Source organism: Rhinolophus sinicus, chromosome 3 (genome assembly GCF_057876585.1).
Source record: "Rhinolophus sinicus isolate RSI-liver-muscle chromosome 3, RSI-T2T, whole genome shotgun sequence".
Taxonomy (NCBI): domain Eukaryota; kingdom Metazoa; phylum Chordata; class Mammalia; order Chiroptera; family Rhinolophidae; genus Rhinolophus; species Rhinolophus sinicus.
The window spans coordinates 120,977,099-121,005,090 of NC_142503.1; the positions used below are offsets into that span (position 1 = coordinate 120,977,099).

The 27,992-nt window shown below is 41.6% G+C and overlaps 2 pseudogenes; both read right to left on the reverse strand.

Moving 5' to 3' along the window:
* Positions 1–1,161: 1,161 nt before the first annotated feature.
* Positions 1,162–14,951, reverse strand: LOC109459756 (uncharacterized; annotated as a pseudogene).
* A 12,292-nt stretch (positions 14,952–27,243) lies between these two features.
* LOC109459757 (large ribosomal subunit protein uL23 pseudogene) lies at positions 27,244–27,709 on the reverse strand (annotated as a pseudogene).
* Positions 27,710–27,992: the final 283 nt, after the last annotated feature.

A 27,992-nucleotide genomic window follows, 5' to 3' on the forward strand; every position in this document is an offset into this window, starting at 1 on the left:
TTGTTTGTGTCATCCTGATGAAAAAGTAGGCTGTCTCAGACTAGAGGTAAGTTTTTGACCCTGGGGAAGTCTAAGCTTGGTGATAACGTGTTAGAAAGAATAAACTCATAGGGGGTCTCGTTGGACTAAATCCCCTCTGAAACCGAACACCAGACCTTTACTATCCCAGCAATTGCTAGAAAGAAGTTCTAATTCTGATTTTATTCTAGCAGAATAGGCAAATGTTCCCTTTTCAAGGGTTTGTCCTTCTCTTTCTGATTTTGCACGAGTATCCAAAGAATCTTACAGAGGTAGCAAATGGTCTCCTCCTTGTGCAAGATGAGAATTACAGCTTTAACATATACTTCCTCTTAACCAGGGCCTGGGAATACTGAATCAATAAGACCAGCCAGTCAAAGATAGATGATTCCTGCCTCAGCTCTATTAAATAAAATGATGCATTAAAGAAACAAACAAACAAACACATGGTCTATGGTGAATTGTCAACACGGTGACTCTTTTGTCCCTTTTCACTTCTCATTCCTTTCCCTAGTACACACCTAAAGAACATGACGCAGCTCAATGTCAATTGATGGAAGCAGAAGGGACTATTTCGCTATAATTTTCTTTCCTAAAAGACCTCAAATAATTGGGGTCCCATCCTTCTAAGATTATCTTGTGTTATTTTAATTGTTTGTGACCCTTTACTGTAAAAATCTCCAGGAAGAACAATCTGTTTCTTTTTTCCATTTTTTAAAATCTAGTCACTGAATTATTTAAACATAATTGTGCGTGTGTGTGTGTGTGTGTGTGTGGTGTTTCCAACTACTGTGGGGATTTTATATGAACTGTAACTCTCAAGTTCCTTTTGGCTGGGAAGTTTTAAAGTCAGATGAGATCTAGGTTGAGTTTTTTTTATTTTTTTGCTTAACTGATTTGAATAACATGACATAAAACCCCTACACTTGATACAATCATCATGCAAAATACATAGACAAATACTGTCTTTTTAAAAAAATATAAAATAAGTAAGCAAGACATGAAAATAGGCAAATTTCCATTGAATACATTAAAATTAAAAAATAAGAAAGTTTTGCTTTCCATATCATTTAAAGAAGGGAAATTAGCATTTAAACAATATTCAAGTTTATTAAACAAATTTTAAAAAGTGTCATAAAATGTTTAACTTTCATCAGCTTCAAGGTTTCTATTGCTCCCAAATTTGGCATAGAACTGAACTTTCAAATCTGCTAACACCCACTGAATTGATTTCACTCTGGATTCTAAGCCGTCAATTTCTTCTTGCAAATCTTTCTTTGTTTCTTCTAACATTTCCTGTGTTTCTTCTTCAGAATGGCTAATGAAAACATCACCAATTTGATAAGGTATCATTAATCAGTCGTCCTCTGCAAGCATGATGCCCTCAGAAGCATCTAAGTTTTGGAGTTGTTTCTTTTTTACATCTATTTCTTCCTTCAGCTCTGTGATTCTACTTGTATTTCATGCAAATTTGTTTATCTTTTGTTGATCTTCAAAAGTAACATTGACATCGTCTGCAGCAGCATTCTCATGGTGACCACCATGTTGGGACTAGGTTAAGTTTTAAGAGGAGTCTTTTAGTGGTAAAAATAGCAAAGCATTTAAGAAAGTGTTATCCACAAACAAATAGGTCATACCTTCAAAGAATATTTCATTGCATCTAACATTCAACAATCCTGACCATTTCAATAGATGGCCATACACAGAGAGTATAATCCTTCCTCTTCTTTATTATTTCTGATAGTGATATCACAGACAAAAGGATCATTAAAATTGGGCCCAGGATTTTTATTTTCTTCAAAGGAAGTTGTCAAGATAAAATATATGTTTAAATCAGCTTATCACTGACAAGTCACTCCTTAGATTATTAAAGTTGCAAGAACTTCCATAAACTTCATTTACTTTTTATCGAGAAAAAATTTAATTATTATGGTAAGAAGAGAATAATGCAAGTCTATTCAGAATTGTTGAGAGGCATAACTCACAAGATATTATGCAGTACTTTGCAATACTGTCACCTCTCAATCATTTGAGTTCTGAATCTCCGTTATGTGTATGAGCAAAATCTTTTGCTGCTGCTTATCTCATTAGGGCTAGAAAACCCTTTCTCCAGACTATGTGGTGTGTTGTTTCTCAAACTGATGTTTTGCAAAGCACGGATCTTCAGGATGGTGGAAGAGACAATAGAGCAAAGTGGTTGGGACAATAGTTGTTACAGGAACGAGCTAAACATGGATCGGTGCGAAGATATGTAATCGACCCAGGATACTGATTAATCCAATTCTGTGCACCTGATGTCAACATTTTAAGAGCAGACTTTAATGTAGTGTTAGCTCTGGCATTTCCATCTCTATCAGTTTAAATAAGTTACCCCCTCTAATCCTCAATCTCATTATTTATAAAACGGGCATGATAAAATAGACCCTGTCTCATTAGCTATGAGATAAGATGAGATCACGTATGCCAATATTTTGTTCATATGTTGGTTTACTTGTTTATTGTCTGTCTACCTCACCCCCAAGTAAAAATCAGGGACTTGTCTTGTTCATGGAGGTGTCCCCAAAGCCATGAACAATGTAGTACACATAGCAGGAGCTCAACAAATGCTTTTTTGAAAACAAATGAATGACCAAAACAATACATGACAAGTTTATGGCATGATGCCTGGCAAATAGTAAGTGCTCAATAAATATTAGCATAAAAACAGCCTAGTCCTGTGAGCTGTTTCTCAAATAAAGGATGTTGTATAATATATATCATAAAGACAGGGATATCCTTTAGTGAAGAAATTTGTATAACTTTGTTAGCTCCCCTTATCAATCTTATTTGACCAGAAAACCCTTTCTTCCCAGCTATACCTATTAACATTGTATAACATCACTGTACATTTGAACATAATTTGGGAAATAATGGATTTGTTCAGTATCCCTATTTTAAAGGGAAGGAAACTGAGGGCCAGAGAGTAAATGGTTTGCCTGAGTCAAGCAGCTATTCCAGAACTACAGGCACTGCTCCAACACCAAGGCCTGCATTCTTTCCCTCAGGCCAGGTGAGCAGTGGCATGTGGGCAGTGACATTATCACTTTGGTATCAGAAGATATTGGATTCAAATCCCACCTGCATTTTCTAGCACTGAGGTCTGTATCACACTCTGCTGGTACTCTATCTTACATCCTCTTTCCTTAAGGTGTCCTCTTTGATAGGTGAGCATGGTGTACCTACTGAAATTGGCCCCCAAGAATGTGCAACCTGGAAGTGCAGGGGTCTTGATATCGTCCAGGGTAACCGTTCACCAATAGGGCATGGTTGCTAATGGGTAACCCCTATCCCCTGCTATACCTCAGGCAGATAACTCTGATGTGCATTCTGTAGGTGTCCCTTTAGGGTCCCTGTGGGATTGATCCCAGTTGCACATATCAGTGACACAGTGCACAGCTGGATAGGCAAATTCTCCAGATTCCTAGCCTTTCTCCTTTCCAGTCTCACTGCCTTTTCCCAGCTGTGTTACGCTTTTGCTTACTATTGAAAACAGCTGTGTCATCTCTTGTGAGCCCATTAAACAGGTGCTGGATTTCACACCAAAGGTGGTTGCAATTTGGCAAGTGGAGGTGTGAAATAGGAAGTGACATCTAAATATAAATTGAACTAGAATGGAGGCCTCTAACAGATGAGAGGTGCTACTAGGCTCCAGGCTCTGTTCTTTTTTTCTCCCCCAGTTTTCAAGGATTTTTGAGGCATAAGAACAAAGTGTTTATAAACATACTCTGTGTTCATGACACCTTCTGGTTTCCCCGTTATGCTGAAGAAAAAGAGGGAGCTACTCCTGATGTGGGAAAACAATGAAATCTGAGATAATTACCACAATCATTTAACAATGTTAGGTAACCTACCAGACAACAGAGGTTCAAGCTTACTGTTCTGCTCTCAGTCCCCAAGCGAGAACGGGAGGCAGTGCTGAATGACTGTGGAAACAAATAGGCCCCGAAATCTCAGTTTATTTCCTGCTTATGTAATAATATTAGGTTGGTGCAAAAGTAATTGTGGTTTTTGCAATTATTTTTAACCTTTAAACTGCAAATACTTTTGCACCAACCTAATACAATACAGGTGTTCCAGCTCAGCAGTTTTCGTCCATGTTATGACTCAGGGACATGGGCTCTTCCATACTGTGGCTCTGTCATTCTCTGGAAATTTGTCCTCGTCATCTGCATTCAGCTGGCAGAAGAGGAGAGTATGGAGAAGGCACTCCACCCATAGGTGACACTCAAAACCAAAGCTCCACTGGCAAAAACTAGTCACGTGGCTTCCCCTTAGAAGGAGGATGGCAAATGCCGTGACTAGGCAGGTTGTAACACGGGGACCTGGTATAAGAAAGTGCTTCATGCTTCGTTATTTAGAAAGGAACAGTGGTTGGAGCCGGCACTCCAAATATCAGGAGAAGTCATTAAAATTTTCACTGGCAAATCCTCGTATTTATTATATCTGCCTTCAATTTGCTGTGGGTTAACTTGGTTTCCCAAACCTTATGAGTAAATTTTAAAATCAATTTACTTACTATCCCTGGTTGCAGTTTGTCTACATTTACCCATCTGCCATATTGCCATCAGAGTTCTTTTCCCGGTATAAATCTCATTATTTTACATTCCTTTTTAAACATCCAAATTGCTTCCTTTCTACCTCTAAGGTAAGCTCCACCTTCTTAGTCTGGCGTATCAGGGCTTTTAGGTGCTGCCACCCTGGCTCAGCGTCTACCCTCCCCTTTACCACCTTTCCACTAATGCCCTACTGTACTGGATTTTCTCCATTCCCTTTCACACTTTTCTGACTATATATGCTCTTCTCTACTAGGAATTCCATTCCCTACCCCATCACCACCTGGCAAACGCCCGTTTATCCTTGAAGGCCCAACTCACTCGATATCTTCTCTCTGAGGCTTTCCCTGAACCTGCCAATCTCTGCCTCTCCCCCACCTCCCCAGCTCCCTTATGCCTGGGTGAAATCAACTTTCCCTTCACCTGATTCCCATAGCATGTAAACATACTTCTATGGTAGTGTTTATTATTTTATACTCTGGTTATCCAAGAGTCAGTCTCTGAGGCACAACTGTGAGCCTCAAAAGCAGAGAACACGTCTTATTCATTTTTTATGCTCCCAGGGCCCAAGAGAGCATCTCTCCCATTTAGCACCCAATACCTGTTCACTGAATTTTTATTGGAAGTCAAAACCCTGACACCACAGAGGCGTCTGGAACATGGAAACAAAATCACTCATTCTCCTGTGTATGTTTCTTATTATGCAGGATCTTTACTTCTCAAGAGTTATTTTATGTTGGATCACAGTCTATAGAGTACGAAAGAGAAATGAGTCCACATTTTCCATAAGTTTACATGATGAAAGCTTCGATTCCTATTTAAAATCTAGGAAAAGTGTATGAATTTTTTATAAGTCATGTGATTCTCATACATCCTCTCTTATGCCTTTTCTCTTAATAAAAGTGTCATCATTGGAGAGTAATAAAGTCACAAAGGTATGTTAACTGGAGACATGGACTGAAACCACATTTCTCTACATGGGGACAGAGACCCTCTGTGGGCTTTTGAAAATTAATCTATTATCAGACTTCCTTTCTGCAGAGGAAAACTTCTACTTTAGATTCTTTCAAGGAAGTTGGCATTTGGAGATGTGTCTGAGGCTGGTATGGTTGTCACAAAGATCAGAGGGTACTTCTGGCATTTAGTGGGTGGGACCCAGGAATGCCAAATACCTTGCAATGTACGGGTCAGTCATGTAAACTGAATGCTGTCCCACTCAATGCCAATAACCACCCATCTGAGAACCACTGAGTTAATCATTGATATGCTTAAGGCCATTTTTTTTTTTTAATGGGAAGAGAGCAAACCATAGGAATCCAAAAGGAAGTTCCTGCCTCAGTTTAAAGAAATACATACTTTTTTCTTCTGTGTGCAAAATATGGCTTATGTCCCATTCACTAGAAACAGGAAACTCCTAACAGAATTAACAAGAAAAAGCACTTAGCATGTCCTCTTGCTCGTGAATATAGGATAGAATAGCAGAATAAAGTGGTTCTTCCTTTGTAATGCATTTAATTTAATAAAACACCAAATTAAAGGTAGGACAGTCTCATCCCTATTACAAAATAACCTGCAGAGTGAAAAGTGAAACATGCACAATTTCATTAACCTTCCATTCATAAGCCTAATGTAGGCAGAATGCCATTTTAATATCCAACTGAATAAGGCTATTTCCATGCTTTGATAGAGCTTCACATACTAACATTACTCATCAGTGTGGATACAGGAAATAGTGTAGAGGAAAAAAAATATCATACAAAGTATTTAGAAATACTTATCCTTTTAATCATCCATTTTTGAATGAAGATATTTCCTTTTTGTACAGTGTTTTGTCTGCTTTGTTAAATATTATTAACAGGCTGTCCAGGAAAAGCATGTCAGTTTGTGACTTAGTGATATTTATAATACGTGGGGAATTCTGTTAACATCCTGACCTGGGGAGTGTAGAATCATAGAACTTTATTTATTTATTTATTTATTTATTTATTTATTTATTTATTTATGTATGTATGTATTTATTTATTTATTTAATTTATTTTATTGGGGAACAATGTGTTTCTCCAGGGCCCATCAGCTCTAAGTTGTTATCCTTCAATCTAGTTGTGGAGGGTGCAGCTCACCTCCAAGTCCAGTCACCATTTTCAATCTTAAGTTGCAGGGGGGCGCAGTCCACCATTCCATGAGGGAATCGAACCAGCAACCCTGTTGTTCAGAGCTCACGCTCTAACCAACTGAGCCATCCGGCCACCTTAGAACCTTAGAACCTCAGATCATCAAAAGCCCTAGGGACCACAGGGTCCAGTTCTCTATTTTGCAGATGAGAAAACTAAGGCACCATGGAGATTAGGGACAGTGGATGCGACAGCTCCCTCTGGGACACAGGAGAGACAACAGCCAATCTGGGTGGGTTGCTTTGTGAGCACTCAGCATCTTCCAGCTACAGACTGTTTTTTAGTGAACCTTTAATTATTTTCTGAATAGATAATGGCAACTCAAAACCCCACTCAGTTTATAGTATTCTTTAGCTGTTACTGGTACTCATAGAATGAGCTCCTGATCAAAAAAAGAGAAAGAGAAGTTGGAACTAAAACAAACATGCAATTTATAAAACTGCAAGACATAAGCACCTAACATTTGAAAAACATGTCATGTTTCATTAAGATATTATGTTGCATTCCACTACAGTCATTGTAGAAGGATGGAGCACCCGTTAACCTTCTCTGGCTCTAATGGGTTGGCACAAGGCAGGCACAGCTTTGGGCACCCATCTCTTCCTCCCTCCCCCATCATGCCATTTGCAAATGAATTATACACCTAACATTTGCTTTGTACAAGCGAATTTTAAACCCAGGAAACAATGCAGTATATTTTAGTATGCTATAGCAATAGTCTTCAAGTTTAATGAGATTTGGATCTAATGTAGCAATTTGGAAGTCTCTTTAAGCTTATTAAAATGAGATTCTACCCAAGTTTACAAGCAGGTACAATAACACTTGGAATATGACCTTGTCTTGTATCCAGAGGCTTTTTTGGAGTCTATGTAAAGCAAATTGCTTATGTAATACTCTCCTTTCCTCTCCAGGGTTCTACTCTATGACCATTAAAACTGGAACAAAATGTTCCCATTTGACAGATATTGTAGTATTCTGGTAATTAGCTTAAAATACAGCTGATTTGTCCTCCTGCTGCTTACCCTGAGGCGACCAGTAACTGAAAGCTTATTTTAAAGCCAGTCAACAAGCAGGAAGAACCACACCTGTTGCATCTGATTTCCTCCCCTTTAAATCAGAATGAATAATTTAATAACTGCTTATGCACAGACACTCCAGTGGCTGGTTGAAAGGAGATTGTCAGGATGCTGGCATTTTTTGCTATTTCTGGCTGGTCTTGACGGAAACTTGTTTTCTTCCCCCCAGTGGCAGTAAGCCAAATAGCCCTGTGACCTCAAACTTTCACCTAAGCCTTTAGTGCACCAGGATCTTTTCACTGTGACAAAGGCCATTATTTATTTTGTAACTGTGGCAGACACTGTTCGTTGACTGCTCAACTAAACCTCACCCCCCCCCCCCATCTTCCTATAGATTGAAATAGACAGATACTTGTATTCCTAGCCTCCATTAGAGCCAGGGGGTTCATGTGACTCAGGTCTAAACAATGAAGCATAAAGGTAAAGTCTGCTGAGGCTTCTGGGAATTCTCTTCTTCCCTAACTGAGAGGTGGTTTGGCACTGTAAGGGCTTTGGAGACAAACTGCCTGGGTTTGAATCCCAGCTTTACCATTCCTTGTCTGTGTGACCCTGATAAAGTTAATTATACTCTCTGTGCTTCATCTGCTGTAAAATTAAATGGGTTAATACATATAAAGTGCTTAGGATAGTCTCTGACATACAGTAAATGGTCAAAAAATGTTAGTTATGATTATACTTAATAAAAGAAGGAAGGCACATGATGAACATTTCTGCTAGCTGCTTTTGGAAATGGCTTTGTGAGGTCACGATGTCTGGAGTTATGGCAACCATTTTGTAACATGCTGGCCACTGCATGCAAACATCTTAATGGACTGCAGGGGTTCTAATCTGGCAACTCACAGGCTGTGGGGGTCTTTTTAATCTCCAGGCATCATAGTGTGTAGGCTTTGATGGGAATCCAAGGCCACCACAGGTATATACAAAGAGGGGAGAACTGAGTGGGCCTCGACTGTCACATGATGCTTCTTTGCCAAGGACACGGTAAAGCTGCCCCACCTCTCCTCTGCCGGTGTACTTAAGTTTGTTCTCTACGCTTCTTTGTTTTCCAGCGCACTCCTGGGAAGATTCTTCGGAGAAATATTGGAGGCAATGAACTTGTAGAAGGATGGAGGAAGGAAGAAATACAAAAGCAGAAGCTCTGGGACTCACTCCTCTCTAGACAATTGGCTTCTCTGCTTCTACACCCAACTTTGATGATAAGCCCCTAAGGATGTCTCTCAGTTTGTTCTTTACTGAAAACACTGCAAAATCACAGTAAAGACAAAGGTAATGAAGAGAGGGTCACTTCGTAGCCCACCTGGGTTCTGGAATTAAATCCAGCTCAGGTCAGGAACAGGTCATGACATCCAGTTGCTGTCACCCATCATCAGACCTCAACGACATTTTCAATATTTCCAATGCATTTGTAGATGATTTCTCTATTATATAAAATTCCGAATGAGAAAGAAGTTTCTCTGGGGAAATTTAGAAGAAAGAAAGCCACATTCATCTATTGCTTGAATCTGTTTTCATGTTGAAGCATATCAGTGCATGTATTATTTAGCGAGACTCCACAAGGTGTCACATACATGGATCAACACATTGCCATGGGCACCATTCTCAGAACAGACTGCACCCTCTGGAAGCTGACATAAAGGATTTAGGTAGTTAAGGTTAATGACTTGCCCCGTGCTTCAGCACCCCTTCTCCTGCTACCTCCCAGGATTGTTTATTTGACGGAATAGTTTGACTCAATATACATGAGAGACACACCACCATGCACATCACTGTGGGATGAGCCGGGGTTGGACAGGGACCTGGGTTTGTAGAACTACCAGAAACAACGGAAGCTCCTTCGTGGCTTTTCTAGCCTACAGTGTCAGGCTTGCCTGAGCCCCCTGTCCAGCTAAACAAGCCATTTCCCCCGCCAATGCTTCCTGAGTCCTTAATCCTTCTACTGAGAAGCCAGAAAAAGAGGTCAGTGCAAACGAGTGTTGGAAAAAAAAAACCCTGGGTTTCTTTTACCCAAGAAAAAGAGGGCAGTTTTGAATTCTGGCTCTGACACAGAAAAGCCCTGTCTCTCAGTCCCAGCTCACGATGACTGCCTGCGGACTTGTTGGAAAGTCTTCTGGCTGATACTAATTGCCGTGATCACATATCCCGGGAGAAACACTTTAAAACTACCCAGAGCCACTTTTCTAGAAGCAAGTAGGCCAAGCAGTTTACTACTGTACATTAAGTTTAAATGAGAGAACACGAGGTATGACAATTAAGTTCACGAACTTGTTGCACCAATGTTGCTAACTTTTTTGATATCAGAGAGATTATTCATTATGAATTTGTACCCACTGAACAAACAGTTAACCCCGTTTATTATTTGGAAGTGCTGCAAAGGCTGCATGAAAAAGTTAGACGACCTGAACTTTTCACCAACAATTCATGGCTCTTGCATCACAACAATGCACCAGCTCACACAGCACTGTCTGTTAGGGAGTTTTTAGCCAGTAAACAAATAACTGTATTGGAATACCTTCCCTACTCACCTGATCTGGCCCCCAATGACTTCTTTCTTTACCTGAAGATAAAGGAAATATTGAAAGGAAGACATTTGGATGACATTCAGGACATTAAGGGGAATAGGACAACAGTTCTGATGGCCATTCCAGAAAAAGAGTTCCAAAATTGCTTTGAAGGGTGGACTAGGAGCTGGCGTCAATGCATAGCTTCCCAAGGGGAGTACTTTGAAGGTGACCATAGTGATATTCAGCAATGAGGCATGTAGCACTTTTTCCTAGGATGAGTTCGTGAACTTAATTGTCTGACCTCATATACATATATATTATACATAAAAGGGCTTTAAGATCTGTAAAGTCTTAGATGAGTGCCTAGCCCTGTGCCAACCTCCTTAGCACTGAAGTTAGAAGATTCAGAAGACAATCTTATCTTCCAAGAACTGGGATTCTGGGAGGGAGACAGAACTGTCCTAAACAAAATAATTAAACAATTAAGTGCTCAACTGTGTGGTAGTAAGTAGAGCTATGCTAGGTGGCCATGGGAAAGCACTGGAGTTGAAATTGTCAGGGACACTTGGCAGAGAAACTTCAAACCCAGTGGCTGGTAGTGTGTCAGGGAGATAATGAATTTAGAAAGAGAGATGGGGCAACTTGTTTTTTATCCACAAAGGGTATCTGTGTGGGTCAGGAATGCAATCAGACAACTTACGTTGGTCTGACTCAAACTTTGTACTTAGTTCAAGGTATGACTTACAGCTTCAAAGACTTTTACCTATATACACAAAGACCCTGCTAAATGATTTGAGTATTTAAAATAAACAATTGAGAGCTGGTTTTACTATAGCACGTGGATGTGGAAGAACGAATATGTTTGATGGCTCTTTCGTCCCATGAAGATGACAAGTCAGGACTTTAGTTTTCAGGAAACAAACATTCATAGCTTTAGTCACCTCCTTGCTATTTTAGACAATAGGAGGAGGAAATGAATTCATTCCATCCATGTGTTTCACTTTGCCTTGATTCCTAAAGTAATGAATGATTTTTTTAAAGCAGCAATTGCTGAATTCTTATTGCTTGTCTTGACATGCAGACTACTTAAGAGGAAAATCAAGCCTGGGAAGTATTGAGGGGGAAGAGTAGTGATACCTGTAATTTACTTTGAAGTGCATTGAAAATGGATTATTGGGTGGATAGAAGGATGGATAGCTATGTAGACATGTGGTAAGGCAAGTACAGTAAAATATTAATGAAATAATCCAGGTGGTAAGTAAAAGGGTATTCGTGTAAAATTATTCTGACTTTCAACTATTATTAAAAATTTTATAATAATATGGTGGGAAAAAACTGAGTCAGGGTTTGTTTTTTGGTTTTTGTTTTCTTGCCCTTTCTTCTCATAGGTAAAGATCATTACCTGAAAAGACACAGGAATAAAATAGCCTGGACTAAGTCTGAGATATGAATGAAATGTAAGAATTGTGTATGTGATTTATTTTATTTCATTTGTTTGTTTATTTTGTTTTTTATATTCCACATATAAGTGAGATCATATGGTATTTATCTTTCTCCGTCTGACTTATTTCACTTAGCATAATGTTCTCTAGGTCCATCCATGTTGTTGCAAATTGTAAGATTTCATTCTGTTTTTATGGCTAAGCAGTATTCCACTGTATAAACATACCACACCTTCTTTATCCAATGGTCTATTGATGGACACTTAGATTGCTTCCATATATTGGCTATTGTAAGTAATGCTACAATGAACAAATTAGAGTTTTGGATTTCTATGGATAAATACCCAGGAGTGGAACTTCTGGGTCATAAGGTAGGTCTAGTTTTGATTTTTTGAGGAACCTCCATACTGTTTTCCATAGTGGCTGCACCAATTTACAATCCCACCAACTGTGCACAAGGGGGCCCTTTTCTCCACATCCTTACCAACACTTGTCTGTTGATATGTATGTGATTTTAAAAAAACAAACCCTTAAATTTATCTCTATCAGTCAACAGTTGAGGGCAGAAATTTTAACATTAGAAACATGGTCTGTTGAGTTAAGGGGTTAGTGTACAAAAACCTCCTGGGATTCTTGGAGGACGACCACTCAATTGCAAATCTTAAGTGACCATTTCCAAATAATATGTAGTGGGAAAGTCTGGGATAAGGTAGAGGGAAAAGAGAACATAGCCGTGGATGTCTTAGGGGAGGAGAGCAAGATGCAGAAAGAATATATGGAAAGGGGTTAAAAATCACCTTCACCTTCTTACGAGAAGGCCAACCCAAACCCTGATATTAATGTTTGTTGCTCGTGAATTGTATACAAAATTTTTCTGAAACTCCAATGGAGATGTCCTATGGCAATGTAAAAAGGCTTATAAACTACTCTTCTATAGCTCTTGCTACTTGATACCAAGTACTCAAGCCCAGATCTTATCTCCATTAAGGATAAGATTTGTACCATGTGCTGTTCATCTATGGTTATACTTAAACTTGGACTTATCCTTCCTCTGGGGAGGGGAATATATTCATTGTTGTACATTTATCTATTTTTCTATCTTCAGAGATACCCTTTTTCTTAGCCTGACTTCTTCGAAAAGCAGATCCTGAGGCAAGGTTTCAAATGCAACTACAGAGGGTGCCAAAAAAATATACACACATTTTAAGAAAGGAAAACTATATTAAGATTGTAATACTCGATATTTACCAATAACAAAAGATGAATACAAGTCACTCTTGACTTCAGCAATTATAAGAGGTGCTCAGTGGTTACCATCAGCATCCAGACACTTCTGATTATGGAGAACTACTGCTTGAGCAATGTTGACCAAAGTGTCCACTTATGTACATTTTTTTTGGCACCCCTGGTATTTAAGGAGGAAGGGTACACCAAGGATCAGGAGTGACACAAAGGAAGTGAGACAGGAAAGAAGATAGAACCAATGCAAGGAAGTGTATTGAGATGGACACTGCTAGGGTTTCCAGGCGGGAACTCCCACCTGTTCTCAGGAATTTTTTTCGCTTTCCTGTCCCCGAATCCCAAGATATAAACTGTTTTCTGTTCTCCACGATGAATCGTTTCCACAAAGTCATGGCCGATACTACCAACCACCTGGGTTCAAGGAGCCAATTTTCCCGATTTCCCGACCAACTTTTCTCGAGATTTGGGAACGGAAAAGTGAAAAAAATTCCCGAAAACAGGCAGAAATTCCTGCCCAGAAACCCTAGCAATAAATAGGAAAAATGTCTAAGAGATACATTATGAGTAGTACGTTTATGTCCCATTGTGGGTATTACTGGGTTCAAGGAGCCGATTTTCCTGATTTCCTGACCAACTTTTCTTGGGATTCGGGAATGGGAAAGTGAAAAAAATTCCTGAGAACAGGCGGGAATTCCCGCCTGGAAACCTGAGACACTGCTGAGCACAATTGATTTTCGATGTTACACAACCATCTTCTACAAAGCCATATAAATAATGTCCCAGAAATGTCCCTCTAGGGGAGAAAAGTGGAAGACTTTATTACCCCCTACTCCCATATCCTATTGGTCAAAGTTTCACTCTTTAGAGTTAATTCTCCCACACACCCAGGATGTATATGGGAAAGGGTTGCTGTGAACTTTTCTGTGTTGGCTTCAAAGAAGTCTCAGAGTAATGGGCGAGCAGCGCACAACACGCGCGAGAGGCAAACTGCTGTCCGGTTGTGCCATTGTGAAGCTGCTTGCTGCAGCAACAGCGGGAATAAGACACAAGTGAAGCTAAGAGATCTAAAGTGGTGAATAAGAACAGTCTAATATAGTCCAGCCCTTGCACCAAGCAGACTGTTTGCACCCTGGCCCACGTAGCATATATACTTGGAGTTTCTGTTTTTCTGGGAACAAGGTACCTTCATTTCTTTCTCTGAAGGGGGAGGTCTGTGTCTAATCAGTCACAGAGTCTTTCTCAAGCTGGTGGCAGTTGAAATTACGGAGAGACCCAAGGCACAAGAGTTAGTCAAGTAAGATGCAGTCCCACAGCTGCAGCCGGTCCTACGGCCAAAACTGACATTGCTCATCCCCTTCTCCCAGCTCCCGTTTAGGTTTCCATCGCTTTGGCCAGCACGTTCCCACTGAGCTGCCCTGCTCGCCTAGTAGTATAACATTCCCAAGGGATCTGAGGCCTCTTTTGTTTGGCCCTTGGGCTGTGATTCCTATAATTATGCATTTTCTATGGATGCCCCGAAATACATCATCGTGAACTCTGTGAATTTCAGACGTACTCTTCCCTGCTCGTCGTGTGTGGAGCAGCCCAGCTCCTCAGGGTATTCAGAACAGTCACTGTTTGCTTGCTGATCCACCAGCATGAGGAGCCCAGAGTCATGCAGTGGTAGCTGCAGTTTCAAGTTCGGTGGAAACCTTACTGTGGCCTGTGGATACCAAGCCTCTAAACCTGGAAACTTCTGTGTGATCTGTACACTTTGTGCCCAGTCCCATGGGTTAAGCTCCATGTCTGTTCGCCACACCTTCTCGATCCATCTGATGGGACCATCCTCCAAGAACCTATATAAACTGCATCCCAGAGGCTGGATGTTGTATTGATATGGGAGAAAAAGATGGAAGAATTTCTTCACCATCGGGGGTGTGGGGAACTCCCATTGCCCACTGGTCAAAGAGTTAAGCCACAGCGCAGCAAGGAAAACTGTATAATACTGTGGTTTAATGTAATAGAAGTCAGCATTATCTGGATCTTTCTAATATCATTTCAGCCATTGAAGCACCAGGGTCTCCATCAATATAGACACTATATTCTGACTCAATTACGTAGTGCATTAAAAGTAGTGGTTTACAGCAAAAAAAAAAAAAAAAAAAAAAAAAATTTAAGCCACAGGATTGTTAGCTCTCTTTCATTTTCAGGTTGTTGCTCAGGTAAGGGCATTTAGTGGGGGTCACATGACTGTGTCAAGAGCAAAGCCCCAGGAATAAGGTGACAGCCTTGCCAAGTACAGTTATGAGGCTAGACAGCGCCAGGTGGCACCTGTGGGAAGTCCACTGCAGCCCACACAGAGCGGGAGACTGCTGCAGTCGCTGCAACAAGACAGGCGAGGCTGAGAATAACTGGAATACAAGATTAACTGTTTGATACACCCCTCAGAAGCACATTTCCAAAGAAGTATGACCCATCTGTCTCCAGGCTATAGGAATCAATGAAGCAATTTTATCCTCAATATGGAGTTTTACTGGTTTGTAGGATTCCCTCTGCGTTACTCCCTCTCTGCATTGTAGGTATTCTTGGGAGTCCCAGGGGATATCTCAACAGTGTTTGAGACTCTTTCTGGGCCCATGTTCACCGAGATAATGCTTCTGTGTGCATCCTTTACCAACACTGCCCGCCCGTGCCCCTGCAGGCTGACAGCTTTGCTCTGGAGGCAGAGCCTGCCCAAGTGCCTTGCCACCTAGCACACTGCCTGCCACCCAGGAAGGAAAAGGTATTCTTCTCTGTGTTATGCTCTGTTGGAGAGAGGCCTCGTCCTGCAGTAGAGTTGCTTGGGCACTGTGGTGGTACAGAGCTTGGTGACTCTGCTTTTCCAGTTTTATTTATTCTTCTCACTAGGGCAAGCATACAACACTGAGATAATTGGGCCAGGGTGCCTTCAAACAACAGCCTCCGTACTGACCCAAGAGTCATTGCTCCTTTGACCCTGAAGTTCTACTGCTAAGCCCAGCTTGCTGTGCCAGAGTTTTTCTTCCCTGAAGGATACATTTCCTCCCAGGGAGTGCACAGCTCTTGCAATTTAGTATTTGCTTCATCTTTCTCCTCCAAATCCCTATCCTCCAGTCTGCTAGGGGGCTCAGTGCAAATTCTTTGTCCAGTAGTTTCGTGAGGACTCTTTAAACCAGGATATTAGGGCTGGGAGTGTTATTTGTCCAGTTCCTCCCACCAGTCATGTCTGACCTTCAGCTCTTGCTCAACACTGAGGACTCCCTAATCCTTAGGAGAGGAGAACAAAGAAATCATCTCCTACACACACACACACACAGAGAGAGAGAGAGAGAGAGAGAGAGAGAGAGAGAGAGAGAGAGAGAGAGAGAGAGAGAGAGAGACAGAGAGAGACAGAGAGAGACAGAGAGACAGAGAGACAGAGAGACAGAGCGAGAGAGAGGAGAGAGAGAGAGAGAGAGAGAGAGAGAGAGAGAGAGAGAGAGTCAGGTTAGTGATTTAAAATTTTAAGTTGGAAACTGTTTTTAAAAACCTGTTAAATGCTTACAGAGCTTGTACCTGTACAGCATCCTTGCTCATTGTGGTCATTTTGATGATCACTTCCTTACTGGTTTTTGGTGCCCCTAAAGTTTGCACTACACAGAGACCAGGAAGCCTGGTGATAGCCTCAGGGAAGCAGAGACGTGTTTACAAGACAATGTGCAATGGCCATCCTCCTCGCTCAGGGCTCCAATCATCAGTCACTATCACCGCCTCTCAGGAGATGGAACCCAGTGGTCATCCCAACACAATGGGCATGCCTAGCATCCCTGTAAAGTTATTAGGCTCCCAGATCCCGTCTTTTCAGACTTTAGTGGGAACTTCCCTTTGACATTTGCATTGTTCCTTGGACAAAGGAAGTAGAATTTTACGCCAGCCATGACCCCAGTTTGTCAATACAAACCTGGCTGACACGATATTGAAGAAAGCATTTTACATGATGCTGCAGGTAGATACGCCCTGAACTAGGCTGTCTTCTGCTAAAATACTCATGTAAAGGCTCACTTCAAAATGTAAGTGCAGGTCAGATCCTCAGAGAAATTCCAAGATACTGCTAGTGTTGTTTTACTGGGCTATCATCGTGTGGTGGCTTCTTAAGCGGTCTCATTGCCATCTTCCTTTGGACAGCACTGGGCACACAGCTGGTGTTAAAAATGCTCATTAAATAACTGGGTGAAAGAATTAAATGTAGAAATCATTACTTGAATTAAATGCCATGAGCAAGGGATCTGTATTTTTATTTTTTATTTTTTTGATGATACAGCAAGTTTTTATAGTGGGGAAACTTTTTAAAAAGAGAATTGATCTATAACCCATTTGAATATTTGTCTAGACATTAATAAACATGGAGCGATACAGGGTTATAATTCTGATGTGCAAGAAAAGGAAAGAGTACAGCTCTGTCTTACTTGCTATTTTGTTTGTACGTATTCCTGTGCTGTAATACGTTAGAATGTTAGAGCTGGAGGAGAGCCACCAGATAAGAACACTGAGGCCTGAGGAAAGGAAGTGACTTGCCCAAGGTCACACATTAGTTAGGAGCAGACCCTGGACTGGAGCCCAGATTCCTGACTCCTATGAAGCAATTCCCCTTCTATTCCCTGCTCAGGGATGAAGCCGTCTCCTTAGCTGTATTTTCCCTAAATGTCACACAAACGTCTCCTCCTGTAATTTTGAAGTCCACTGTGCCAGAGGTGAGCCCGTCTCACTCCTTGAGAAGAGGCTGCTGAAAAGGCAGTCTTTTACCACCAGATTTTAGTCATTCTCTTTCTTAAATGACATCTCCGAGGAACTGGTGAAAACACTGCTGCCTGAAATATTTCCAAATCAATAGTCACATCTTCATTTCAGTAGCAGTGCTGATTTTAAAAGAGGCAATATTGTGGAAACAATTTGGTTAGAAATGGCATGATTTTCTCTTCTATTCCCCTGACTTATGTCTCTCTCTCTCTCTCTCTCCCTCTCTCTCTCTCTCTCTCTCTCTCTCTCTCTCTCTCTCTCTCACCAACAACAGTTGTTTCCTGCACTCAAAAGGCTACAAAGGAATCTGAGAAGTTATCCAGATTGTTTTCCTTAGACATGACCACACCCACACATCCCAGATGCAAACGAATTGGACTGTTTGTACAGAACACTCCTCCCTCAGAAGCACTCTGTCGTTTCTAATAACTTACACTAAGAGTGGCCCCCATATGCGTGCATACCACACACAGGCAGTACGGGCAGCCAAGGGAGCCGAAGAACCCCCACTGCCCTTGGAGGCCCACGAAAGGCAGTGCTGATGGAAAAGGGTACAGTCTCCATTTTCTACACTCATCATGCTGAGCTCTTTATCGGGGAGCTTACGCTGGAAGATGTGCCCCAACAGTCACCCCCTTCTAAATGGAGACACCTGAGGTATGGCAGGAAGCTTATATCTGGTGCAAGAGTCTCTGGATTCATCATACCATCCATCTCCTTATGAAGAAATCTTTCCTATCCTAACCCCTCATAGCAAAGGCCATTCCTATCACTTTTGTTGACCACTGCAAAGACATAGAAAAGTGAGTGACCCCTTCTGCACTACTGTTGACCCTTAGCTTTCTACAGGCTAAATTATCATCCCATGAGAGATACATCTAGCCTCTTACCAGATGCTGGCAGCTACTGTTAGGAAATTCATTGACTAGACTTTTATTGAGGACATCCTATCTGCTGAGCTCTTAGTATATAAAACCTGTACATGAAAAACTTATGATCTAGTGAGAAAGGTGATATTGATGATGAGTGATAATAATTAGTGCATCCCAGCCCTTTACTGATTCAGTTCATCCCCACATCAACCCTATTATGTACTATTATCGCCAATATTTATTCATGAGGAAGCTGAGGTTCAGAGAGGTTAAGTAACTCGCCCAAAGTCACACAGCTAATTAGTCACAGAGCCAAATGACCTTTCTCCAAAATCCATGGAGCAACCACTGTGAAAAAGTAGACAATTCAGTAGAAGGTGGTAAGAACTATAAAGGAGTGTGTACAAGATATCTGGGGAACACAGAGAAGTCATCAAACTTAGTATGAGGAATTATAGAAGGTTTCCTGGAGATGTTCTTTGAGTGGCCTTAGACCTCAAATCCCTAATACAGAGACAGGGTCACTAATGCTGTGACAAAGGCTGGTAGCCACCTCCACCTCTATACATGACCTGCCCAAACTGTTGTTGGTCTTGGTACCAGACTCTTATTCGGAAGGAGTTTATTCTTCTTATGCTTCTGCACGTCCTCCCACCCCCAGCTCAGTTGCTCAGTTCCTGTACAGTCTCAAGCAAGTCACAGAATTGGATGCTGCCTCCGTTTCACCACTAAGTGAACCCGGGTGGCATGCAGGGAGAATTAATACATTGAATCTGACCGAATACATCTGGGATGGAGTGACTCCATTACAAACTCATTGTGTCATACTTGAACAATATAAGGATTCTTTCCTTCCCTCTGAGAGTCCACAGCTGCAATATTTCTGTGTTGCTTTGCAGACTCTTATCAGAGTTTTCATGAAGTGTAGTTAGTTTGAAGTAAAATGTGTCTGTCCTCATAAAAAAAATAATAATAAATTTTGGTCTTGTACTGTGTATTCAGCTTTAAAATGGGACTCAGAGCTCATTATTCAGAAAACAGTAACTTATTTTCATCCTCAAATATTAACTGTGCTGCTGTGTATTTTCACCTAATAGGATGATGAGCTCATTAACAGGAAAGGTTTTCCCATAGGGAAAGATTGATTACAATGATCTAGAAATCGGTTGCTAAGAAAGAATTTGAAAAGGCCAGAAACTGCCATGCTGAATGGGGGGAGGTCTTTGGCTGGAAAAAAAGAAACTAATTACCACACACAATCCTAATGATATTCGAAGACAAACCAGTATGGCCGCTGGGATGTTTGCAACATTTGTAAAATGTCTCTGGCTGCACTTTTTTGTAGCAATAATCACTGATTATGAAGACAGGGCTGGGGAATAACTCAAGGTCTTTTAGCCCATCCTCTAATCTATATGTCAGATGCACAAAACTACCTCTCCGTTTAAAGATTGCTAATAGTTTTAATCTCAGGAGACTGGCACACAATAGTTGCTCAATAAATATTTTTGAATGAATAAACCAATATGAATGCCTGTTCTGGCTTTCCCTGACCTCCCAGGAGTGATTTTCAGCCAAGCTTTCTATCATAGAGTGCAAGAAGCAATCTAATGTTTCCAGTCATGGCTCTGAAAGAAGCAGTGAACATGACTTAGAAGGGGAAAAAAAGAAAAGAAAAAAGAAAAGGAAGAAGTGGAGAAAGAATAAAGGGAGGAAAGAGATGAATGAAAGAAGGAAAGACAGAAAGAAGGAAGGAAAGGAAGAAGAAGAGAAAGAAAGTGGGGGTGTAGGGAAGCAGGAAGAACAGAGGAGAATATAAGAGGAAAGAAGGGTAGTGGGGTAGCCAGACTGGAGGGGCAGAGGCATCTCGTCACGCAGTTAATGGCCTAATAGCAGCTTTAGGCAGCTCTGGGTTATCGAAAACAAGTGATGTGACCCGGTAGCCTCAAATAAATGGGAGGCAGAAATACCCCCTGGGAAGTTTGCGGTGGGTTAACAGACTGAATAAAAGGGATGGGAAGGAAGGAAGGAGGGAAGGAGGGAGGGACGGATGGAGGAAGGGAGGGGGAAAGAGAGAGAGAGAGAGAGAGAGAGAGAGAGAGAGAGAGAGAGAGAGAGAGAGAGAGAGAAAGGCTGGAAAGGAGGGGAGGGAGGGAGGAAGGAAGGAAGGAAAGGAAGGAAGGAGGAAAATCCCCTCCTTTAGTCTACAGTCTTGCTAGACCTGTCAGTAAGTTTACTTTAACAGTGATGAGAAAGGCTCCAGTTTCCAAACGCAAGTTTTCTAGGGAGAGACCCTAAAATTACCAAGCCCACAGGGTAGCGTGCTGGTTATGGGAAATTACACCTGCTTATGCTAGAAAGCAGACTTAATTCAGGTAATGTAGACTCTTCCCTTGTTTGAAACTCAGCTCACTTCATTGCTTTCTACCCGTATATAGGCCAAAGGCCAAGATTATGGTTTTACTTGCCCTGCTTAGAAACTTAAAATGCTCATTACCAGCAAGTTTTTTCATTATGTCTAACCTGTATCTCTCTTGCTTTAATACAAATTTCTTTCTCCAGCCTCAAAAGATGAGATTAATTAGTGCTTATCTTCTGTATAGGACATTCCTTCATATTCTTTACGGTTAGGTCATTCATTAGCCATGTTCCCCCAGGGAAGGCTTCTGAAAAATAACTAAATAGATAATGAGACACGGTCCTGCTGCCTTTTCCTAACATGCCCTAGCATTATGGGCCTTTCATGGGGAAGAGAATCACAATAAAACAATTTCCGATTGGGAATAGACTGCATATTTCTTTAACATGTAGCCTAGATACCACCCATAGATTGACCACATAATGTTCCCAACATTTTTATACGATTCACATGGGGCAGAAATGATCACCTCTACGTGAGGGAAGAAACTGGAACATGCCTTTCCCCAGCAGGTTATCAGCAGGGCCAGGATAAACCTCCAGTGTCTGGACTTGAACTTCTTTGCCCTGCCCAGGGCACAAAGAATGCTTTATACCTTCACGTTAAAAGTCCAGGAAAACCTCAAGGAAAATCTGAGAGCTGCAGCCACGAAGGGGAGCCTGTTCCTGGTCTCCCTGCCATTCTAACACTTCCCTGAACCTCCCGATTCATGCTCCTACCACACCAGACTTCTCACCCAGAAATTTTCTTTCTCTAGAAAAAAAAAAAAAAGACTTGCAAGAAATGCTTCAGAAATTGAACTGGTTCATGACGACAACTTTCTCAAAATTTTCCATTAGGCATCAGCTGCTCTTTAAGTTCAGAGTGAAGAGAAAGGTCATCGCCTTTCTTGCTGCTTAAACTGGAGCATGACTCAGAAGAATGAACAGGGGAGAGATGGCATTAATCCCCACATTATTTTTTAATATCCCACGTGGTCCTGCAGTCCCCACACAACTAGATCCAGGACTAAAGTAAGTCTATCTTTCCTTACGTAACTCTTTACCTTTGTACAGACTCCCTCATCTCCAGGACAGGTAGGTGGCTGTCGAAACGGTACTACATTCCTTTTCCCTCATACTGGACTGAAACCCACCCGGCAAGACTGGCTTTCTCTGTGGTCAGGGACGCAGATGGCCAACCCCATGTCAGAACAGAAGGTGTGGAGCTGAGAGTGTGCACCGACCTTCTCACAAAGGCTGTCAGACAAGGTGGTGGGGACCAAGGGGAGATGAAGAGGTCCTATTCCCAGCCAACACTCCCTCCCAGGCTCAACAGCATCTGTGAAATTCCATCATTAGAAATTCCTTGCCCTTGTCTCCTGGGAGAAGACAACAAACCACACACTGAATCATTAACAAGCCACTGGGAATTTGTTCATCAGGTTACTCCCTCTGGAAGTGGGGCTGGCGGCAGCAGGAGCTCCCAGGTATGCAGCAGACTCCTCCATTAGCTGTGCTGCCCAGGCCCCATCTAAGAGGATACAAGCTGGAGCTGCGCAAGGAGGAGGGAGCAGGCAGCCGCTCTTCTCTCCTTGGTCCAGCTAGTGGTTTTTAAGACTCCAGGACTAGTTTCTGCTCTCTGGCCTACTAGGCTGGCACGGCCTTTGTACACATACTCAGAACAGTGCTGCTGTCAGAATGGACCCCTCACAATCTTGTTCGGCAGCCCTAGGTTTTCAGCCCATTGTTTTACTAGATATAATATCAAATTAGGTGAATAGAATCTCAGCTTTGGTATCTTGGCAATTCTCTCTGAAAGGTCTGGCTTTAAAAAAGAAAAAAGGAAAGAAGGAAAGTTGACACCTGCCCGGCTACATTTTGGGTGAGTGTCGGTGAAGCTACCTTCACCATGTCAAGCGTGAGGAGGGCTCTACCCTCTCTGTGCTGAATAGGCTGCAGCGGCTGGGAGCCTCCTTTTTACCCCAAATTGCGGATAATGCACGTCTCAATGGCAACTGCCAAAACACAGGGTGTGAACTCTCTTTTCTGGGTTTTAAGGCTGGAGTTTCAGAAGTGATTTCAAGTTTGATCTGTTAATTCTCATTTTTTTATGGATTCTGGCAAGCCAGCTGTCCATGACAGCACTTGCATCCGGTAGCCCCCACCCTCGCTGCTGTGCATTTCAAACTGAGGTAATCCCATCCTGAGCTATGAGATCTCTTGCTTCATTTAAAAGAGCAAGTCTCCCAGCACACAACTGCGGGTGAACCTCTGGGTTAAAGGAGAGTCATTGTCCCTCAGCTTTGGCAGGTACTGTGATTTCCTCGGGATATCCTCCATATGAAAATGTATCTTCAGTCTCTTGGTGGAATGCCTCCCAGATTTTGCTGGGTGGCTTAATTGACATTTCCACCTAGACAGGAGAAGAGTAATGGATTGAGAAACACAATTGTGACTGTTCTCTTCTGCAACCAAGTTTTTCAAAGAATTGGCCAATTATTCTTCTGGCCATGGTAGGTCTCAGTAGTATCCACATTCTTCATTTAGGGCAAGTTCTCACCACCTCAATGGCAGTGGGACACTATGTAATTCTCTGGGCCATTTAGGCAAGGTCTCAGTTGTATCTGAATCATCTAGGTTAACTTAGGAACAGGCTAGAATTTTCCCTGGAAACTTGTCTCCACATTCTGTTTCACTTCGGAGACCTGTCTTTTTAGAAATAACTGGAGTCTTACAAACCTCGCCTATATGGATTACTTGTGCCAAAGCGGTCATAGTATGAAGTTGGGAAGGGATTAGATTTTGGGTTCTCTTATTTTACTTCTCAGTTTCTATCTTATTTTAGGGTAGCTAGAGGTTATACATCTCCTTTTATGTCCATTATTTCCACTCCAAAATGAAAAAGGAAGAAGTTAATGACCAAATAGTTTTGATCATCTCTCAGAATATTCCTTATAGGTCTATCCAGAGAGGATAGAGGCTGCGTGTTGATGCTGTCTGTGAAAGACCGAGACAAGTGGGCTTAAATAATGCACAGCTTTTCAATCTATTAAGGAAGGGGCCATGTGGTTGTTTATCATACTTAAATGACTGAGAATTGGCAGGAACTGACATTGAAATGACACCTACATGCGGGCCCAGGATGGAAAGATGGTGGTGGCAGTGCCGAAATGATGATTTGTTAAACAACTGCAGCCCTCTCCTAGCATATGCAACATTTTGGTTGGTATTGCTACTCATTTCCATTATGCTCTGTTTCTCAAACCAGAACACACACCTCCCTATTCCCAGAGAGAACGTAGCCCTGTGCCCAGGACTGGTAGCCAAAGAATAAATAAGTCCATCTTCCTGGAATATGAATTCTTCCCCAAAGATTTGGGGATTGGGACATATAAAACAATTTAACTAATAATTTAAATAATTTTATATTTAAAAAGCAATATATTATGGAGTAAAGTATAACCTTCTAATATATTTTTAACACCAAAGAGGAGAGCGAAACCAACTTTTCCTACTTCTGTGAGTAGCCTGCTAAACGCCAGGCTTCTGGGGAGTTGCCCTTCCTCATTCCAGCAGGTCGGGTAGCTGGGTGGAAACTTTTGGAAGCACATCCTGCTGTGTCTGATAAAGACTGCCTTCCATATCAGTGTTGGGGGGGGCGGGGGCGGCCAGCAGCTGGGGTTCTGTTGGACAGGGCTGACCCAGGCACTCAGATGTACGGGCTGCTTGCATGATACCTGAGCTGAAATGAGCCATTCCACCCCTCTTGCTGTAAATAAATCCCCACTGTCTGCCCGTTGCTATTGCTTGTCACTTGACAGTAGTTATGAGGCCATTAGTAGAAAACAGGAATCTGCTCTTTCCCCATCTGCATATTGGACAAGTCCTGCACTATTTAGCTTGTGAGGCCTGATAAGAATCCAGCACAATCTGCCCATTGACTGCTGGCCTTCTTTCCAGTCCCAAGTACCAGAGTCTCCTGGCTTAGATTCTTATTTTGCATGTCTCTCGCTGTCCCCAATTGAATGCTTTTCAGTTGCACCTGCATTGCACTTGTAAGAGAAGAGAAAGGGGTCCCTTTGAGCTAATTCAAACTCCTGGCCCTCACACTTGTTCCACTCTTATGTGTGCTGTAGATCTCTAACGTGAGGCCTAAACATGTTTAAAGAATGCTGTTTTCATGTGTCCACAATGCACTGTTTATTTTGACCCATACTCCTAGGAACATGCTGGGTACTTTCCGTGTACTTTTTTTTGCAAAGAAGAAGGCCAGGCAGTGATGACAGGGCTCTTTCTCCATGAAGACTCTGAGGTCAACCATGCCTCTGTCCAGGCCTTCAGGGAGGAGGCTTCATAGCAATCTCCTCTGGATTGTAGCATCTTAAGTATCTCTCTGGATCTGGTTCTCCGTTTGTTGATTTTAAAGTACAGAAACTTACTCAGCCCCCTGCCATATTCCCATGATGGCTTACCACATTTGAAAATTATTATCATGATGACAGAATATTGAAAGCCACGATGAACTAGGAAATTCAGATGCCAATTTATAATGCAGCGAGGTTTAAAAAGAATTACTATCATAGCTGTTGTTACCAGAATCCCTTTTGTCAAGAGAACTGACTGCTAAGTGCCATGAGGATAAGGCTTCTACCTCTTTTACTCCTCTTTGAATATTCAGCGCCTAGCTCAGTAGTGGGCACATAATAGGTGCTTGATAAATATTTGTTGAGAAAAAAAATGAATGCATAAAAAACATACTGAGGGGTCATTTAGATAGACTAAATACAGCTTCTGGAAGGATGAGGCAGGACAAAGGAAAAGCTGAATGATTTTGCATAAGAAAATGGAAAAAAAATTAGCTCTTAAGAGGGGAGAAAAAGGGAAGAGTAAGAAGGCTGAACAAGTCAGGAGTCAGGAGCAAAGATTTTTAAGTCTCAGGTGCATTAAATTCAGTTTTAAGTTACATTTCAGGGTTATAAAATCCTTCCATCTCCCCATATTTATATAAAGTCTGCTATACATACAAAGGTCTCAAATGAGGGCTTTCGGTTGTTTTACTTGCTTCACAGAGAGCAGTGGAAGGTGTTGACTTTCATGTGTGGGAAAGTACCAACACAGCAAGGACTGCACACATGGATGGTCAACTGGTCTATAAACTATTTCACTGGAAGCAGGAATCAAGAGCCAGAGGTGCCACCTTCTCCTTCCTCCTCTACCCAAATTCCAAGAAAGTTTAGATGGTGTGGAGTTCACCCTGTACCTGAGGGATGGGGTTCATCTTGATCTCTGCTGATGTCTAATCATGGTAAGAAACGACCATCGGGCTACCTACTTCATTGGTATCTGATATGGCTTGTCTTGTTTTCTTTCAACCTTTCCCATTATCCTCCTCTGCAGTTCTTTATAATGCCTTGAATAATTTTCATTATCATGAAATATGAGAAGAGAAAAAGAAGCAACAAAATGAGAAATACATTTATTCCCATAATATCTCAGAAACATGTAGGCCAGGGGTTATCACCTATGAAATCTGTTATTGCTCTCTGTAAGACCCAGCTTACTATAGACAGAATGGCTTTTGAAAAATGCTTGTCATCCTGAATCCCAAGTAATAATTAATTAAATAAGAGAAATTATGATCAAATCTAAAACTACAAGTGAGATTTGTTAAAGGAATAAAAATTTTCTACATCACTGAAAAAAATGTGCCCTTCCCGTCTCCAAGCATCTCAACCACCGTGATGCATTAGTGAGATTAAGACAATAACTGTCCCAGTACCGCTATGGTAGCAGCTGTTGTTATCATATCTCTTAATTTTAATTTAAATTTTAAAAAATGAATTTGATTAAATTTGAACTTGTAGGAAACCTAAATACCAGGTTAATGTTCTTTGAAATTATTTCAGGCTTTCCTCCAAATTCTCCAAAGATTTCTCCTGGAACAATATCCTGGGAAATTAATGGGGAGGGCATAGCCTTGGCATTTGAGGATTTCACACCAGCGTATTTACAGTCTGCAATTTCTGCTGTTTGTAAGTGACCCAGGAGTTCTATAGTATATAGGAATTTGTCATTTTGAAACTATCTTAACGTGGCTTTGTGTATTTTTTTACAGTGAAAAAATTTTATATGTAGAATTAGCCAGAAGGACTCAGTTTAGATGCTCCCAATTTTGTTGTCAATATCCGAAGCGTCATAGTCAGGAGCCAGGGGAACATATGCCTGCTTCTCTCCATCAGGCCTGACCAGGGTGCTGACCTTGTCCTGTCCATGTCATGGAGCTTCTTCACAGCCCGTTTGACCTAGTACTTGTTGACCTTGACATCCACAGTGAACACAAGTGTGTTGTCTTCCACCTTCTTCATGGCTGACTCAGTCGTCAGGGGGAATTTGATGACAGCGCAGTGGCCAAGCTTGTTTCTCCTGGGGGCACTCCTCTGAGGATAAGTGGGCTGCCTTTGGAGCCGCACGGTCTTGGGCCTTCAGAAGGTGGGTGACGTGTGAATCTTCTTTTTTGTGTGGCTGTGGACGCCTTTCAGCCCTGCTTTCTTTGCCTTCAAAGCCTTTGCTTTGGCTTTGGCTTTGGGAGGGGAGGGACTTCCTGCTTTGCTTTCGGCACCATTTCTGTGAAAAGGCAACACGGCTTTATTGTTTTCTACTGCTCTGGTACTCAGTAGCTTTCCAGAAGTGATAAAATCCTTCTCTATGAAAAATGACCAATAAATTTATTGAACGTTGAAAAGGTGGTTAATTCACGATGTGAAGGATGGGACAAGAAACAGACTTTTGCTTGGAATGTCGTTCTACAAACACCTGGATTCCCCAAAGTAAGGAGAGGCAACCTTTTCAAATATTAATAAGCTGTCTGCTGGTGCTGAGTGAAAGAAATTAAGATTTAAGAAGAA